This window comes from Nicotiana tomentosiformis, chromosome 2 (genome assembly GCF_000390325.3).
Source record: "Nicotiana tomentosiformis chromosome 2, ASM39032v3, whole genome shotgun sequence".
NCBI lineage: Eukaryota > Viridiplantae > Streptophyta > Magnoliopsida > Solanales > Solanaceae > Nicotiana > Nicotiana tomentosiformis.
Window position 1 is genome coordinate 94,546,662 of NC_090813.1, and position 17,983 is coordinate 94,564,644.

Consider the following 17,983-nt stretch of genomic DNA (forward strand, 5'->3'; position numbering starts at 1 on the left):
AATTTTAGTGATTGTATCGAATTATTATTGGTTAGATTCGAGCAAATCAAAGTTGGATAATCGAGGAAAAGGCCTACTAGTAGATTAAATTGGAGCAAGACGAGGTAAGTCTCTTGTCTAATCATGTGAGGGGAAAATTACCCCATAGGTAATTAAAGTAATAATTGTTGCTAATTGTGGGGGCTACGTACGCACGAGGTGACGAGAGTCCGTGCGTAGCTACTATTAATGCTAAAGTCCGGGTAGTTTTAGACTCAAAGCATGAATTACTTGTGTAAATTGTATTCTTTGTTTAGATACAAATATTAAATGATGGAAATATTATATACTTGATTTTCTGTTTAAATTAATTAATAGTTAAGAGAAATTATTTTTCCTCCTGAATTTATCTTATAATAAATATACTCTCATTCCGAAGGTACATAAGAAATGTCCTCCTTTATTGTGGAGCGTGCCGAACGCCTCGGCAGGATAGATGCATCTATGGATTGTGCCGCACGTTCCTCGACAGTGTACATGGAACTCTGAATCGGGCCGAACGATCTCGGCAGAAATCATGCTTAATAATAATAATTACATGATACTTTGATAGTTTATTGTAGCTTGTGAAGCTAACTGATAAATTGGAAATCTCTGAAATTTAAAGAATCATGTTCTCTGCTTGTTAGGAAATTATTGTTATTCGTGTAAATGAGGCTAATTGATAAATTAAAAATTTTATTAGAATTGAAGGAATTTAATTAATATATTGAGAATTGTTGCATTTGAGCAATTTAATTATTTCTGCTGATTAAATAAAATTATTGTTGACTTTGTAAATCATGTTGTGTTAAATAAATTCTGTTTTATTCTATTTAATATTGTTGACCCTTAGTGAGTGTCAAAGTCGACTATCTCGTCTCTTTCACTTCGAGATTAGGCTTGATACTTACTGGGTACACGTTGTTTACGTACTCATACTATACTTGCTGTATTTTTTGTGCAGGACCTGAGGCAAGTACTAGTGGGGGACCTATCGTCTTACACCCACATTATCCAGGGGCATAGTGGTGAGCTGCCTTTCTGAGCCGTTCTACAGCTACCAGTATCTCTCATTGTATTTTTCATTCTGTCTATTTTTATTTCAGACAATATTTGAGGCTTTGTATAATCTAATAGATGCTCATACACTTGTGACACCAGGTCTTGGCACAAACATTGGTTGAATTAAGAGTTGCTTATTTTCTTGATTATTTTAAATTACTGATTGGCTTGCCTAGATGTAGTGTTGGGCGCCATCACGACCTATAGGTAAAATTGAGTCGTGACACTTCTATGCCTCTATCATATGTCAGAGTTCGATAAACATATGCATTATGTTGTTTCACATCAATTATTTCCTAGATTGTCGTTTTCATTTTGAGTAGTTGTTGAATTGTTGCCGATAATATATTGAATGGGTGAAGAGAAATCAATAACCACGTGGATCTAATGAAAATGCAATGAACTGTACCTTGAAGATATTTATTGAGAATAAATAAATATTATCATTGACAAACTTAAATAGAGTCTAATTCCAGTGATAATCAGTATAAAGAGAACCGTCAACTATTCTTGACTTGTATAAAATTAAAAGTGCTATAATGTTTTTTCAAAAATAACAAGAGAAATTCACTCATTTTTTGTGTGTGGTTCTATTGCCTAATTGAAAACAAAAAAAACTCCCAAGGTCTCTTCGAGACATCCGATTTAAAGAAGGAAAAACTCATAAGAACATGAAAGATTGATTTTCATCAATAGCCATGAGATAAAGAAAAAAGAAAGAGAGAGCTTATACAACAAAGATTTTTCAATTTATATCAAGTAAGCAAGCTAGCTCAATTGCGGGGACTCAAGGGTCTTCTCCATCGACTTTAATTCTACATCTTGGAACACCTCATAGGGATTGATTCTCATGCTCAGATGATCTGCTATGCCCCTTCTTTTGCACTAGAAATTAAGTGCAAAATGGTGAATAAACCACCAAATTGAATATCAAAAAATTTATATTCTACATCTAAGAAACTCATAATGGTGAATAAAGTTCCTGAAACGTATTCCTCTAAGTGTTTATCTCAAACTATCAAATATGTTTCATGGAGGATAAATTATGACTGAGAAACAGTGATAGAAAAAGGTTCATCAAGGCTTGGTGAAAGTTTTATATATTTACATTCTCTGAATTAGAATCAAAGTAAATGGAGATGTATTCACCAATCCTATAAATTGCACCATTCGAAACAGTTTTCTGTCATAACCTATAAAAAGGGATACAGAGGAACAACAATAGAATCTCCAGGACACATTCCCTGTTAAACAGTCCAACCAAAGAGAATCCAACTTTCAATGGCAATAAAATTGCAGCAACAGAGAAGGGGGTCAATTCATTATTTGGTCCTTTACAAAATGGCATTTTGCTTTGAGGATATTTTAAATTGTCATTTTGGTTTATGATCCTTGTGGGACCTACAGTCCATCCAAGTCAGCATTTGTGATTGTGTTAGAAAATTGGTGCAAATTGAAGGGCCTCATTTCAATTAAAATATTATTAAACCATATGCCTAGGAAAAAGAAGCCAACGATGAAAAAGAAGCCGGCGAATTTCCTCCATCAGTGATCAGTCCAAGCTTCCCAACACTTATATTGCGTGAAAAAATATATGCATTGAGTTCATAGATATCTGGGTAAGTAATACATTACTTCAACTTTTGTTTTTTTTGATTATTTTATGAAATTTTTTGAGAAGGAGGACTCAAGGAAGAAGATGAACCAGAAAAGAGATTTGATTGTTGAAGCAAGATATTTGTATATTAACACTTAGGAGATAATAGTACAAATTACAAGAGATTTAATATGTCAGCGATCCAAGATAACATGTAATCAGAAAAATATTACTATGAGTTACAAGCCAATGGTTTTGGATAAAACTTGGTAAGAGACTCCGTATGCTCCAATAGAGGATGATTTTGATTTAAAGTCCTATTTGACAATTGTTGATGAACGAGGTGCTAGGCCAACATTGAATATTTGTTTACATGAGGATGCAGATGAAATTGAAAAAACAAGATAATATGACCAGGTGGTACATTGAGCGTATAGGCAAAGCTCAAAGTAACATTCATTGCTTTACCCCAAAAGCTGAAGGATTAGTTCAGGAACGTTATGTTACCTCTTGTTTGCTAGCTCCTACTCGTTTAAACGAACATGAGTTTCATGTTCGTGGTGGTGATATAGATTGTTTGGTTAATTTGGAGTGCAAGTCACGTACTTGTAGGGTCTTTCAGGTGGATAAACTCCCATGTGAGCACACGATAGCAGTTTTGAAACTAACTCCAGGCCAAGACATATGTGAGGAGATATATAAACTGTGTGATCCTAAATACAAGAATGAGAGATGGAAGAAAGCTTGGTATAGAACAATTTATCTTGTTCCTCATCCAAAAACATGGACGACGCCATCAGAAGAAAAGAGAACGGTTCATCATCCTTTAGTTAAATTGAAAAAAGGTCCCAAGAAAGTGAATCGTATACCTTCGGTTGGTGAGAATCCAAAGAGGAAGAAGCAAAAAAGAAGTTGTTCCATATGCAAGGAAACAGATCACAACAAAGGGAAGTGTCCCAAAAGAGTAGTTGATTAATTTGCATCAATTTCCTAGATATTTATAAGGATTCATAAATCCTAAGTCTTATTTAATCAACTGTTTCAGGGATTTCATCTTCTATTCTATAGAGTTGAACCCCTGTAGTTTACTAAATTTATCACTTATGTTATAAGGATTCGATCTCCTATGTTATAAGTCTTTTATCTCTTACAGCAGACATAAATCTCTTATGACCATGAGTAGATCTCTCATATTATATTTAGTGATCACCATTTATTATGTTTATTGTTTTTTTTTAATTAAAACACAATTTATCTTAATGAAACGTCAAAATTTAGTTGATAGTAAGTGCGATCATGCTTGTTAAGAAATTATTCATAATAACTCCAAGTTACAATGAAAGAAAGATAATGTGTATATTATGGTCTTAATCTCTTATGAATAACTAATGATCTCTTACGACCGTAATATAGATCTCTTACGACCATGAGTAGATCTCTCAAGTTATATTTAGTGCTCACCATTTATTATGTTTATTGTTTTTTAATTAAAACGCAATTTATTTTTATGAAACGTCTAAATTTAGCTGATAGTAAGTGAGATCCTGCTTATTCAATAATTATTCATAATAACTCCAAGTTACAACGAAAGAAAGATAATGTGTATATTATGGTCTTAACCTCTTATGAATAACTAATGATCTCTTACGACCATGATATAGATCTCTTGCGACCATGAGTAGATCTCTCAAGTTATATTTAGTGGTCACCCTTTATTATGTTTATTACTTTTTTAATTAAAACGCAATTTATCATTATGGAACGTCTAAATTTAGTTGATAGTAAGTGCGATCATGCGTGTTAAGTAATTATTCATATTAATTCCAAATTACAACGAAAGAAAGATAATGCGTATATTATGGTCTTAATCTCTTATGACCAACTAATGATCTTTTACGACCATGATTTAGATCTCTTGTGACCATGAGTAGATCTCTCAAGTTATATTTAGTGGTCACCCTTTATTATGTTTATTATTTTTTAATTAAAACACAATTTATCTTTATAAAATGTCTAAATTTAGTTGATAGTAAATGTCATGACCCAAAATCTCACCCGTCATAATGGCGCCTATCTCGCTACTAGGTAAGCCGACAACATCAATAACCCACAATTCCTTTTAAATATTGAAAACATAATAATTAAGTTTAGGGGTAAATCCCACAAACATTGGAAATAAACATACTCCCAAAATCCGGTGTCACTAAGTACATGGGAACCTAAACATTACAAATCTGGAAAATATGGTCTATAATAATCTGAGACCAAATATAATAAACAAAAGGATAGGGAAGGAGAGACAAGGTCTGCGAAACATGGCAGCTACCTCTGAATCTCCGGAAAATTGACTGTGTGAAAGAATCAACACCCACTATATCCGGGATCATCTGGATCTGCACACAAAGTGCAGGTTGTATTATGAGTACATCCAACTCAGTAAGCAACAATAATAAATAAAGAACTATGTAAAAAACCAATATTGAGTTAAGAATAAACAATAATGTAACACCCGTGAGGACCACGTCTCGGAACCCAACAAAAGTTATAAAATACGAAAGCCCATTCAACCACGAGTCTAACCATACCAATTTTATCAAAATCTGACCTCAACTCGACCCTCAAATCTTCAAACTAAACCAAGAGGGTTTTCTAAATTTTTTCAACTTAATTCACCCATTAAATGTAAAAAACAACCATGAATTCGGGTAAATTAACCAATATTGAGTTAAGAACACTTACCCCATTGTTTTCCTTGAAAATCTCCCAAAACTTGCCTCTTCCCGAGTTCCAATCCGTCAAAAATGGAAAATGGGACGAAGAACTTAAACTTTCTGTCCAAACCTCTCTTCATCGCGAACGCGACAGGTCCTTCGCGAACAACACAAAGTCGTGCAGCCCAACATTGCTCTTCGCGAACGCGAAACACTGCTCGCGAACACAATGCTTTATCGAGCTTTTCTTCGCAAACGCGAGCTCCCCTTCGTGAACGCGAATGCAAAAACACATGCATACTATTTATTTTTCTTCGCGAACGCGATACCCAACCGCAAATGCGATGCACAACCCAGCTCCTCTTCGTGAACGCGAGACCCCCTCACGAACGCGAAAGGAAAATCTTGCCTGCCTCAAATTCCCCTTCGCGGACACGAGGGCCCACCCGCGAACGCGAAGAAGGAAACCAGAAAAACACACCAGTAGTCTTCAGCCAACATGCCAAGTCCAAAAATAATCCGTTAACCTCCCGAAACTCACCCGAGCCCCCCAGGGCCTCAACCAAACATACCATCAAGTCTCAAAACATCATACGGACTTAGTTGGTCCCTCAAATCACCTCAAATAATGCTAAAACCATGAATCATACCCCAATTCAAGCCTAATGAACTTTGAAATTTCAAATCTCTACATACAACGCCTAAACCTATCAAATCACGTCCGATTGATCTCAAATTTTGTACACAAGTCATAAATGACATAACGGAGGTATTCCAATTTTCAGAATCGGATTCCGACCCCGATATAAAAAATTCAATCCCCCGATCAAACTTCCCAAAAATTCAACTTTCGCCATTTCAAGCCTAATTCCACTACGGACCTCCAAATAATTTTCCGGACACGCCCCTAAGTCCAAAATCACCATATGGAGCTATGGGAATCATCAGAATTCAATTCCAAGGTCGTTTACATATAAGTCAATATCCGGTCAACTTTACCAACTTAAGTTTTTAATTAAGAGACTAGGTGTCTCATTTCACTCAAAAATACTTTCGAACCCGAACCAACTAACTCGGTAAGTCATAAAACAACTGTAAAGCATGAATTGAGCAGTAAATGGGGGAACGGGGTTATAATACTCAAAACGACTGAATGTGTCATTTCATTCTCCCCCTCTTAAACAAACGTTTGTCCTCTAACGGGTTTAGAATCATACTTGGAGTCTCAAATAGGTGTGGATATTTGCTCCGCATCTCCTGCTCAATCTCCCAAGTAGCTTCTCTGACTAGCTGGCCTCTCCACTGTACCTTCACTAATGTTATATTCTTTGACCTCAGCTTTCGAGCCTGCCGGTCTAAAATAGCCACCGGCTCCACATCATAAGTCAAATTACCGTCCAACTGCACTCTACTGAAATCCAGTTTATGATACGGATCCCCGACATATTTTTCGGAGCATGGATACATGGAATATTTGATGAACACCTGATAGACTAGGTGGCAAGGCAAGTTCATAAGCCACATCTCCAATTTTCTTAAGTATCTCAAAAGACCCAATAAACCAAGGGCTCAACTTGCGCTTCTTTCCGAATTACCCAATAGCCTAGACTCACCCGGCTCAAACAAACCCACCGGAGACCGATACTGTCTCCCATATAAAGCCTCATACGGAGTCATCTGAATGCTCGATTGGTAGCTGTTATTGTAAGTAAACTCTGCCAGTGGCAGAAATTTATCCCAAGAACCTCCAAAATTAATGACACAAGCGCGTAGCATATCCTCCAATATCTGAATAGTGCGCTCGGATTGTCCATCCGTCTAAGGGTAAAATGATGTACTCAACTAAACCTGTGTGCCCAATTCTCGCTGCACTGCTCTCCAAAACTGTGATGTTGCGTGCCCCGATCTGATATGATGGACACTGGCACATTGTGTAGGTGAACAATCTCGCGGATATAAATCTCAGCCAACCATTTCGAAGAATAATTAGTATCAACTGGAATAAAATGCGCAGATTTGGACAATCGATCCACAATCACCCAAACAACATCAAACTTCCTCAACGTCCGTGGAAGCCCAACTACGAAATCCATGGTAATACGCTCTCATTTCCACTCCGAAATTTCAAGTCTCTGAAGCAATCCTCCTAGTCTCTGATGCTTGTATTTCACCTGTTGACAATTTAAACATCGAGCTACAAACCCAACTATATCTTTCTTCATTCGCCTCCACCAATAATGCTGCCTCAAATCCTGATACATCTTCGCGGCACCTAGATGAATGGAGTACTGCGAACTGTGAGCTTCTTGGAGAATCAACTCATGCAAACCATCTACATTAGGCACACATAGCCTGCCCTGCATACGTAATATACCGTCATCCCCAATAGTGACTTCCTTGGCATCACCGCACTGAATCGTGTCTTTAAGGACAAGCAGATGTGGATCATCATACTGGCGCTCTCTGATGCGATCATATAAAGAAGACCGAGAAAACACACAAGCCAAAACTCGATTCGGCTCGTAAACATCCAATCTAACAAAATGGTTGGCCAAGGCCTGAACATCGAAGGCTAAAGGCCTCTCTGCTACCGGTAAGTATGCTAAACTTCCCAAACTCTCTGCCTTACGACTCAAGGCATCGGCCACCACATTGGCCTTTTCGGAATGATAGAGAATGGTGATGTCATAATCCTTAAGCAACTCTAACCACATTCGCTGCCGCAAATTAAGATCCTTCTATTTAAATAGATGTTGTAGACTCTGGTGATCGGTATAAACCTCACAATGGACACCGTACAAGTAATGCCGCCAAATTTTCAAGGCATGAACTATAGCTGCTAACTCAAGGTCGTGGACCGGATAATTCTTCTCATGTACCTTTAACTGTTTGGACGCATAGGCAATCACCCTACCGTCTTGCATAAGCACTGCGCTAAGACCAATACGCGATGCGTCACAATACATAATATAAGACCCTAAACTTGTAGGCAACACCAATACTGGAGCTGTAGTCAAAGTTATCTTAAGCTTCTGAAAGCTCTCTTCACATTCATCCAATCATCTGAACGGGGCACCTTTCTGGGTCAATTTAGTCATAGGCGATGCAATAGACAAGAAACCTTCCACGAAACGACGATAATAACCGGCCAAGCAGAGAAAACTCTGAATATCAGTAACTGAAGATGGCATGGTCCAACTCTGAACTGCCTCTATTTTCTTCGGATCCGCCTTAATCCCTTCACTGGACACTATGTGTCCCAAAAATGCCACCGAGTTAAGCTAGAACTCATACTTAGAGAATTTGGCATAAAATTTCTCCTCTCTCAGCCTCTGCAATACAATACCCAAGTGTTGTGCATGCTCCTCCTGGCTACGTGAGTACACCAGGATATCATTAATAAATACCACGACAAATGAGTCAAGATACGGCTGGAATACACTATTCATCAAGTGCATAAATATTGTTGGGGCATTGGTTAACCCAAAAGACATCACAAGAAATTCATAATGGCTATAACGAGTCCTGAATGATGTCTTTAGAATATCCAAATCCCGAATTTTTAACTGGTGATACCCCGATCTCAAGTCAATTTTGGAGAATACCCTTGCTCCGTGAAGTTGGTCAAATAAATCATCAATACGCGGCAAAGGATATTTGTTCTTGACTGTAACTTTGTTGAGTTATCTGTAATCAATGCACATCCGCTTAGTACCGTCTTTCTTTTTCACAAACAAAACTGGTGCACCCCAAGGTGACACACTAGGCCTAATAAACCCATTATCAAGGAGTTCCTGAAGTTGCTCTTTCAATTTTTTTAACTCGGCTAGTGCCATATGATACGGAGGAATAGAAATGGGCTGAGTGCCAGGCACCAAATCAATACCGAAATCAATATCTCTGTCGGGTGGCATACCCGGCAGCTCTGCAGGAAATACATCCGGAAAGTCTCGCACTACCAATACTGAATCAATAGTAGGAATATCTGCATCAACATCTCTCACAAAGTCCAAATATGATAAAACCCCCTTCCCAACCATACGTTGGGCCTTCAAATAAGAAATTACCCCGTTAGGAACAAAATCAAGAGAACCTCTCCATTCAACCTTTGTTAACCCCGTCATCAACAACGTCACGGTTTTTACGTGACAGTCCAGAATAGCATGACATGGAGAAACCAATCCATACCCAGAATTACATCGAAATAAACCATACCGAGTAATAAAAGATTAACTCTAGTCTCCAGTTCCCTAATAGTTACCACACATGACCGATACACACGGTCCATAGTAATAATATCGCCCACCGATGTAGATACACGAACAGGTGAAACTAAGGACTCATGGGGCATATCCAAATAACGAGCAAAATACGATGATACATATGAATAAGTGGAACCAGGCTCAAATATTATAGAAGCCTCCCTGTGGTACACTGAAACAATACCTGTGATCACTGCATCTGAAGCAATAACATCTGGCCTGGCAGGAAAAGCATAGAATTGGGCATGACCACCACCTGATCGGCCTCCCCCTCTTGGGTGACCCCTAGCTGACTGACCCCCACCCCAAGTTGGCTGGGTGGGTGGTGAAGTAACTGGTGCTGAAGTCGTAGTCTGACTTCTCTGCTGCACTGGACCTCCCGAGCGACGAGGACATTATCTCTACATATGCCCAAATTCACCGCACTCAAAGTAGATCCCTAGTACTGGTGGTGGTGCTGACTGAATCGGGCCCCGAGAACCAGAATAATTGCTAGAAGCACCCTGTGCAAATGAACCCTGAAATGAAGGAGCACAGGACGAACTCTGGGCTGGCAGGGCACTGAGAGATGACTGGCCCTAATGAGAACTATATGAACCCTGGCTGGATGATGCACCACGGTGAACTAGACGACCCGCCTGAGCATGTATGTTAGGACAACCCCTACCGCGGTAAAACTGACCCCCGGAAAGAACACCACTAAAATCACCTGGACCATGAGGCCTCTTAGCCTCCTACTCTCCATGCTCTTGGCTCCAGACCATCTCTATCTGCCGAGCAATGTCAGCTACCTCATCAAAAGTAGCACCAGATACTCTCTCCCGAGTCATAAGTAACCGTAGCTGATATGTGAGGCCATCAATGAACCTCCTAATCCTTTCCCTATCAGTGGGAACCAACCAAATTGCGTGACGAGCCAACTCAGAAAATCTCATCTCGTACTGCATCACGGACATACCATCTTGATGTAACTGCTCAAACTATCTGCACAGCTCCTCTCTGCGAGATTGCGGCACAAACTTCTCCAAAAAGAGAACGGAGAATTCCTGCCATGTAAGTGGTACAGCACCGACCGGCCTGCGCCTCTCATAAGTCTCCCACTATCTGAAGGCAGCTCCAGAAAACTGAAAAGTAATGAATGAGACCCCACTGGACTCCAAAATACCTGTTGTCCGAAGCATCCATTGGCACTTATCCAGAAAACCCTGAGCATCCTCTGACTCAGCACCGCTAAATGATGGAGGTCGAAGCCTCCCAAATCTCTCAAGTCTCCTCTGCTCATCATCTGCCATAACAGGGACTACCGGGGCCTGAACAGCTGCAGCCGTCTGGGCTGGTAGTGCCCCCGATATCTGAAGTCCATGTACCACCGAATCTAGAGTATGAGCAACAGGGGTATGAGTACCTCTCCCGGCCTGAGAAGTGGCAGGTGCGGCCTGAGCCAAAACCACCTGAGCAAGGCCAGTGCAAACTGTCAATATCTGGGCCAAAGTCTCCTGAAGGCCTGGAATCTCAATGGGCACAGCTGGTGCCTGAGCTGGTCCTGTCGGCTCAACTATATCTGGAATCTGCTCCTGAGCTGGAGCACCTGGTGGTGCTACAGGTGCTGCTCCAACTGCTATACGAGCTATACCTCGACCTCTACCTCGGCCCCGGCCTCTACCACGGCCCCGACCTCTCGCGGTCCTAGCTGGTGGCACTGGTGGCTGATCGTCCGATTTGGTAGTACGTGTCCTCACCATTTCTAAGAGAATAGAACAACAGAAATTTAATTTCCGGAATCAACAATTCGCACGACAAAATACAAGAAAGTAAAATTTTTCTAAGGGTTAGGCAGCCTCTCGAAGATAAGTACAGACGTCTCCGTACCGATCCACAAGACTATACTAAACCTACTCATGACTCGTGAGACCTATGTAATCTAGGCTCCGATACAAACTTGTCCCGACCCAAAATCTCACCTATCGTGATGGCGCCGATCTCGATACTAGGCAAGCCGACAACATCAATAACCCACAATTCCTTTTAAATACTAAAAATATAATAATTAAGTTTAGGGGTAAATCCCACAAACATTAGAAATAAACATACTCCCAAAACCCGGTGTCACTGAGTACATGAGCATCTATACATTACAAATCTGGAAAACATGGTCTATAATAATCTGAGACCAAATACAATAAACAAAAGGATAGGGAAGGAGAGACAAGGTCTGCGAAACATGGCAGCTACCTCTGAATCTCCAAAAAATTAACTGTATGAAAGAATAAACACCCACTGTATCCGGGATCACCTGGATCTGCACACAAAGTGCAGGATGTAGTCTGAGTACAACCAACTCAGTAAGTAACAATAGTAAATAAAGAACTGAAAGTAGTGACGAGCTTCTCAACTAAGTCCAAATATAGGACTTTCCACTATAAAAGAGTAGGCATGCTCTCAAGTTCAACATTTAAGATTTCACTGAAATTTCATATCAAGTTTGAACGAAACAGAAAATAGTGTTTTTCCCATATTTCCAAAAATAATGATATATGACAGCTGAAATGCAGCAAATAATGAAATCAATGCATCCTCTCAGAGTAGCAGTCACTCAGTCCTCCCATTCACTCTAACCTCACAGTCACTCTTTCCTCACAGTCGCTCATTCCTCACAGTTACTCATCACTCGGAACATGGCACTCGCACTCGGCACTCGCACTCAGTAGGTACCTGCGCTCACCGGGGGTGTGCACAGACTCTGGAGGGGCTCCTTCAGCCCAAGCGCTAGATCAAGCTAATCATGGCATAAATCAATGAAAACATGCTGCGGCGTGCAGCCCGATCCATAAATATCCTCACAATTAGGCCCTCGGCCTCACTCAGTCATCAACCTCTCCAGTCTTTCGGGCTCTTAGAAATCATGATAATCAACCAAAAAGTGATAATATGATGTTTTAATAAATAGCAACAGAGATTGAGATATGATATGAAATGAGTAAACATGACTGAGTGTGAAATTTCAATTTGAACATATAATTCAACCACAGAAATTACCCCAGTGAGTACCAATAATAACAGCATATGTCCAAGCATGATTTTTAATACGAGTCTCAGCTCAATTTTCTCTAACACGTAGAGAATGTACGGATATCAAGAGATAATTCAACTGCACAGTTTCATGAAATTTGACCAAGTCACAATTCCTATAGTGCACGCCCACACGCCCGTCACCTAGCATGTGTGTCACTTCAAAACCAATCACATAACACATAATCCAGGGTTTCATACCCTCAGGACCAAATTTAAAACTGTTACTTACCTCAAGCCATGTAATTCTTTATTCTGCAATATCTTTTCCTCGTAAATTGGCCTCCAAACGCCTCGAATCTAGCCACAAATAATTCGATCCAGTCAATAAAATTTAGTGAAATTAATTCCATAAAACAATGCTAATTTTCCAACAAAATCCAAAATTTATCTCAAAAATTGCCACAAAAGTTATAAAATCCGAAAGCCCATTCAACTACGAGTCTAACCATACCAATTTTACCAAAATATGACCTCAACTCGACCCTCAAATCTTCAAATTAAACCAAAAGGGTTTTCTAAAATTTTCCAACTTAATTCACCCATTAAATGTTAAAAATAACCATGGATTCGGGTAATTTAACCAATATTGAGTTAAGAACACTTACCCCATTTTTTTCCTTGAAAATCTCCCAAAAATCGCCTCTTCCCAAGCTCCAATCCGTCAAAAATGGACAATGGGACGAAGTCCCATTTTCAGAACTTAAACTTTCTATCCAGACCTCTCTTCATCGCGAACGCAACAGGTCTCTCGTGTTCGCGAAGCACAAAGTCGTGCTGCCCAACATTGCTCTTCGCGAATGCGAAACACTGCTCGCGAATGCGATACTTTACCGAGCGCTTCTTCGCGAACGCGAACTCCCCTTCGCGAACGCGAAGGCAAAAACCCATGCACACTATTTTCTTTTTCTTCGCGAACGCGATACCCAAACGCGAACGCGATGCACAACCCAGCTCCTCTCGAGAACGCGAGCCCCCCTCGCGAACGCGAAGGGAAAATATTGCCTGCCTCAAATTCCCCTTCGTGAACGCGAGGGCCCACTCGCGAACGCGAAGAAGGAAACCAAAAAAACACACCAGCAGTCTTCAGCCAACATGCCAAGTCCAAAAATGATCTGTTAACCTCCTGAAACTCACCCGAGCCCCCCCCCTCCCGGGGCCTCAACCAAACATACCATCAAGTCCCAAAACATCATACAAATTTATTTGGACCCTTAAATTACCTCAAACAATGCTAAATCATGAATCATACCCCAATTCAAGCCTAATGAACTTTGAAATTTCAAATTTCTACATACAACGCCGAAGCCTATCAAATCACGTCCGATTGACCTCAAATTTTGTACACAAGTTATAAATGACATAATGGAGGTATTTCAATTTTCAAAATCGGATTCTGACCCTGATATCAAAAAGTCAACCCCCCGGTCAAGCTTCCCAAAAATTTAACTTTCTCCATTTCAAGCCTAATTCCACTACGGACCTCTAAATAATTTTTCGGACACGCTCCTAAATCTAAAATCACCATACGGATCTATTGGAGTCATCAGAATTCAATTCTGAGGTCATTTACATATAAGTCAATATTCGGTCAACTTTTCCATCTTAAGTTTTCAATTAAGAGACTAGATGTCTCATTTCACTCTGAAATCCTTCCGGACCTGAACCAACAAACTCGATAAGTCATAAAATAACTGTAAAACATGAATTGAGCAGTAAATAGGAAAACAGAGTTATAATACTCAAAATGACTGGTCGGGTCGTTACAGTAAGTGCGATCATGCTTGTTAAGTAATTATTCATAATAACTTCATGTTACAACGAAAGAAAGATAATGCGCATATTATGGTCTTAATCTCTTATGAACAACTAATGATATCTTACGACCATGATATAGATCTCTTACGACCATGAATAGATCTCTCAAGTTATATTTAGTGCTCACCCTTTATTATGTTTATTATTGTTTTTAATTATAACATAATTTATCTTTATTAAACGTCTAAATTTAGTTGATAGTAAGTGTGATCATGCTTGTTAAGTAATTATTCATAATAACTCCAAGTTACAACAAAAGAAAGATAATGCGTATATTATGGTCTTAGTCTCTTATGAACAACTAATGCTCTCTTACGACCATGATATAGATCTCTTGCGACAATGACTAGATCTCTCAAGTTATATTTAGTGGTAACCCTTTATTATGTTTATTATTTTTTTAACTACAACGCAATTTATCGTTTTGAAACTTTCAAATTTAGTTGATAGTAAGTGCAATCATGCTTGTTAAGTAATTATTCATAATAACTCCAAGTTACATCAAAAGAAAGATAATACGTATATTATGGTCTTAATCTATTATGAATAACTAATGATCTCTTACGACCATGATATATATATCTTGCGACCAAGAGTAGATCTCTCAAGATATATTTGGTGGTCACCCTTTATTATGTTTATTATTTTTTAACTACAACGCAATTTATCGTTATGAAACTTTCAAATTTAGTTGATAGTAAGTGCGGTCGTGCTTGTTAAGTAATTATTCATAATAACTCCAAGTTAAAACGAAAGAAAGATAATGTGTATATTATGGTCTTAATCTCTTATCAACAACTAATGATCTCTTACGACCATAATATAGATCTTTTGCGACCATGGAAATTTGAAGCAAGAGATTTGTGTTGTAAACTGTAGGAGATTGTCACGACCCAAATTAGCCCTCCGTAAGGTGTCGTGATGGCACCTAGTCTTTACGACTAGGTAAGCCTAATATTACGAAAAATATTAAGAAAATACAGCATTTTTAAAGATAAATAACATATTGTGAATAGCCAAGAGTAGTACCACTCGGCATATACAAAATAATTTCTCAAGTCCCGTAATATCACTAAGTCACAAGCTGCTATAATCTATGTAGCTCTATACAAAAGTCTGAAGATAATAAAGAAAGTCTCTAGGCGAGGGAGTAGAAGGGGACTCCGAAGATCTGCGGACACAAGCAGTAGTACCTTGAAATCTCCTAGAGTTAGCAGCACGCACTAACCCCAAGGCTGATGGCTCGCACCTGGATCTGCACACGAAAATATGTGTAGGGAAGGGCATGAGTACACCACAATGGTACCCAGTAAGTGCCAAGCCTAACCTCGGTCGAGTAGTAACGAGGTCAGGTCAAGGCCCTATCGGAGTAAATATAATAAATTAAACAGTAAAAGATATAAGTAAGATTTACGGTAACACAGAAAAAAGAAATTCTCGAAAATTTAACAGTTAAGGGAGTCCTCGACTCAGAATAATATAAACACAGTGGGGAATCTCCCGGGATACCGTCCCGTAGTTCCAAATGAATATGCAGTACAGGGGGATCTCCCGGAATACGTCCGTAGTCCCAAAGTAAATATGCAGTGCTGGGAGATCTCCCGGAATACGTCTGTAGTCCCAAAGTAAATATGCAGTGCTGGGGGATCTCCCGAGATACCGTCCCATAGTTCCAAATGAATATGCAATATAGGGGGATCTCCCGGAATATGTCCGTAGTCCCAATTTAAATATGCAATGCAAGATGAAATGACAGGTATGGCATCGAGTTATACAGTTTATACTTAACACATATAAGGAAAGTAGTGACTTAACTAAGCATGGCGCACAGAATGTCAAATAGGCAGTTAAAACACGTAAGCATGCTTCTCTAGTCTATGTTTAACAATTAAACGTATTAGTGCAATTTAATAAGGAAAAATAGTTTATGATTTAGAAAGAAAAAATGGGATTTATGCAATAATAGCCCGTGTACGTACTCGTCACCTCACGTAAACGGCGCCCACACATCAATTAATACCAAACATCTTAAAGGAAAGTCCCCAACACAAGATTAGGCAAATCACTTACCTCGAACCGCTCAAATCAACTCAATATCACGTTCTTGTCACGAGTAACCGACTCCAAATGACCCGAATCTATTCAAATTAATTGCATAATGTAAATATATCTACAAGTAACTAATTTAGCTAATTAATTCAAAGCTAAAGCGTGAAATTAGGAAAAGCGCCCAAAAAGTCTCCCCGGGCCCACATCTCGGAATCGGGTAAAAATTACAAATTATGAACACTCATTCACTCACGAGTTCAGTCGAACAAAAATCATCTATATTCGACGTCAAATTCCCATTCAAATCTCAGATTTTCAAAAACTTCTACCATCAATTTCCTTAATTAGACGAGGAAAACAATAATAGATTAATGTATTATGATCACAATAGAGTTAGAATTAGTTACCCAATAGTTCTCCTTCAAAATCCCTCGAGGAATCGTCTCCCACCGAGCTCTAAATCGAATTGGTGAAAAATGAGGGATGAACCCTCGAAGTTGCCTCTTCAACCCAACGATTTCCGCACCTGCGCTCACGGGGCCACATCTGCGATTACGCACCTACGGAAAAATCATCGCAGGTACGATGGTCACTTATCCGGGCTGGGGCCGCATCTGCGGGCAATTCCTCGCACCTGCAGTCCAAATCGGCGCATTTGCACATTTCACTAAGGCAGCCAGGTTCCGCATCTGCGCCCACGCTTCGCACCTGCGGGCTCGCAGGTGCGGTCAAACTTGCGCACTTGTGCTCCATCACCAGCCCCACCAATTTCACATCTGCGCACTCCCTCCGCACTTGCGGCTCTCGCACCTGCAGCCTCCCTTCCGCAGGTGCGAAACACCAGAATCAGCAAAGGCACCAGATATTTCTTAAGTCCAAATTCATTCCGTTAAGCATCTGAAATACACCCGAGGCCCCCGGGACCACAACCAAACATACAAAACAATCCTAAAACACCATACGAACTTAATTGAGCCTTCAAACCACATCGAATAACACCAAAATCATGAATTACGCACGGATTCAAGATTAAGAATTTAAAATTTTCCAAATTCTACAAACGACGCCGAACCACATCAAATCTAGTTCGAATGACCTCAAATTTTACACAAAAGTCACAAATGACACTACGAACCTACAACCACTTTCAGAATTCCATTCCGAGCTCGATATCAAAATCTCCACTATCGACCGAAATCGCCGAAAAACTAACTTTTGCCAGTTCAAGCCTAAATCTACTACAGACCTCCAAAACACATTCCGGACGCGCTCCTAACCCCAAAATCACTCAACGGAGCTAACAGAGTCGACAAAATTCTATTCTGGATCCGTCTTCACACAGTTCCGACTATGGTCCAAACTTTAAGGCTTAAACTCACAATTAGGGACTAAGT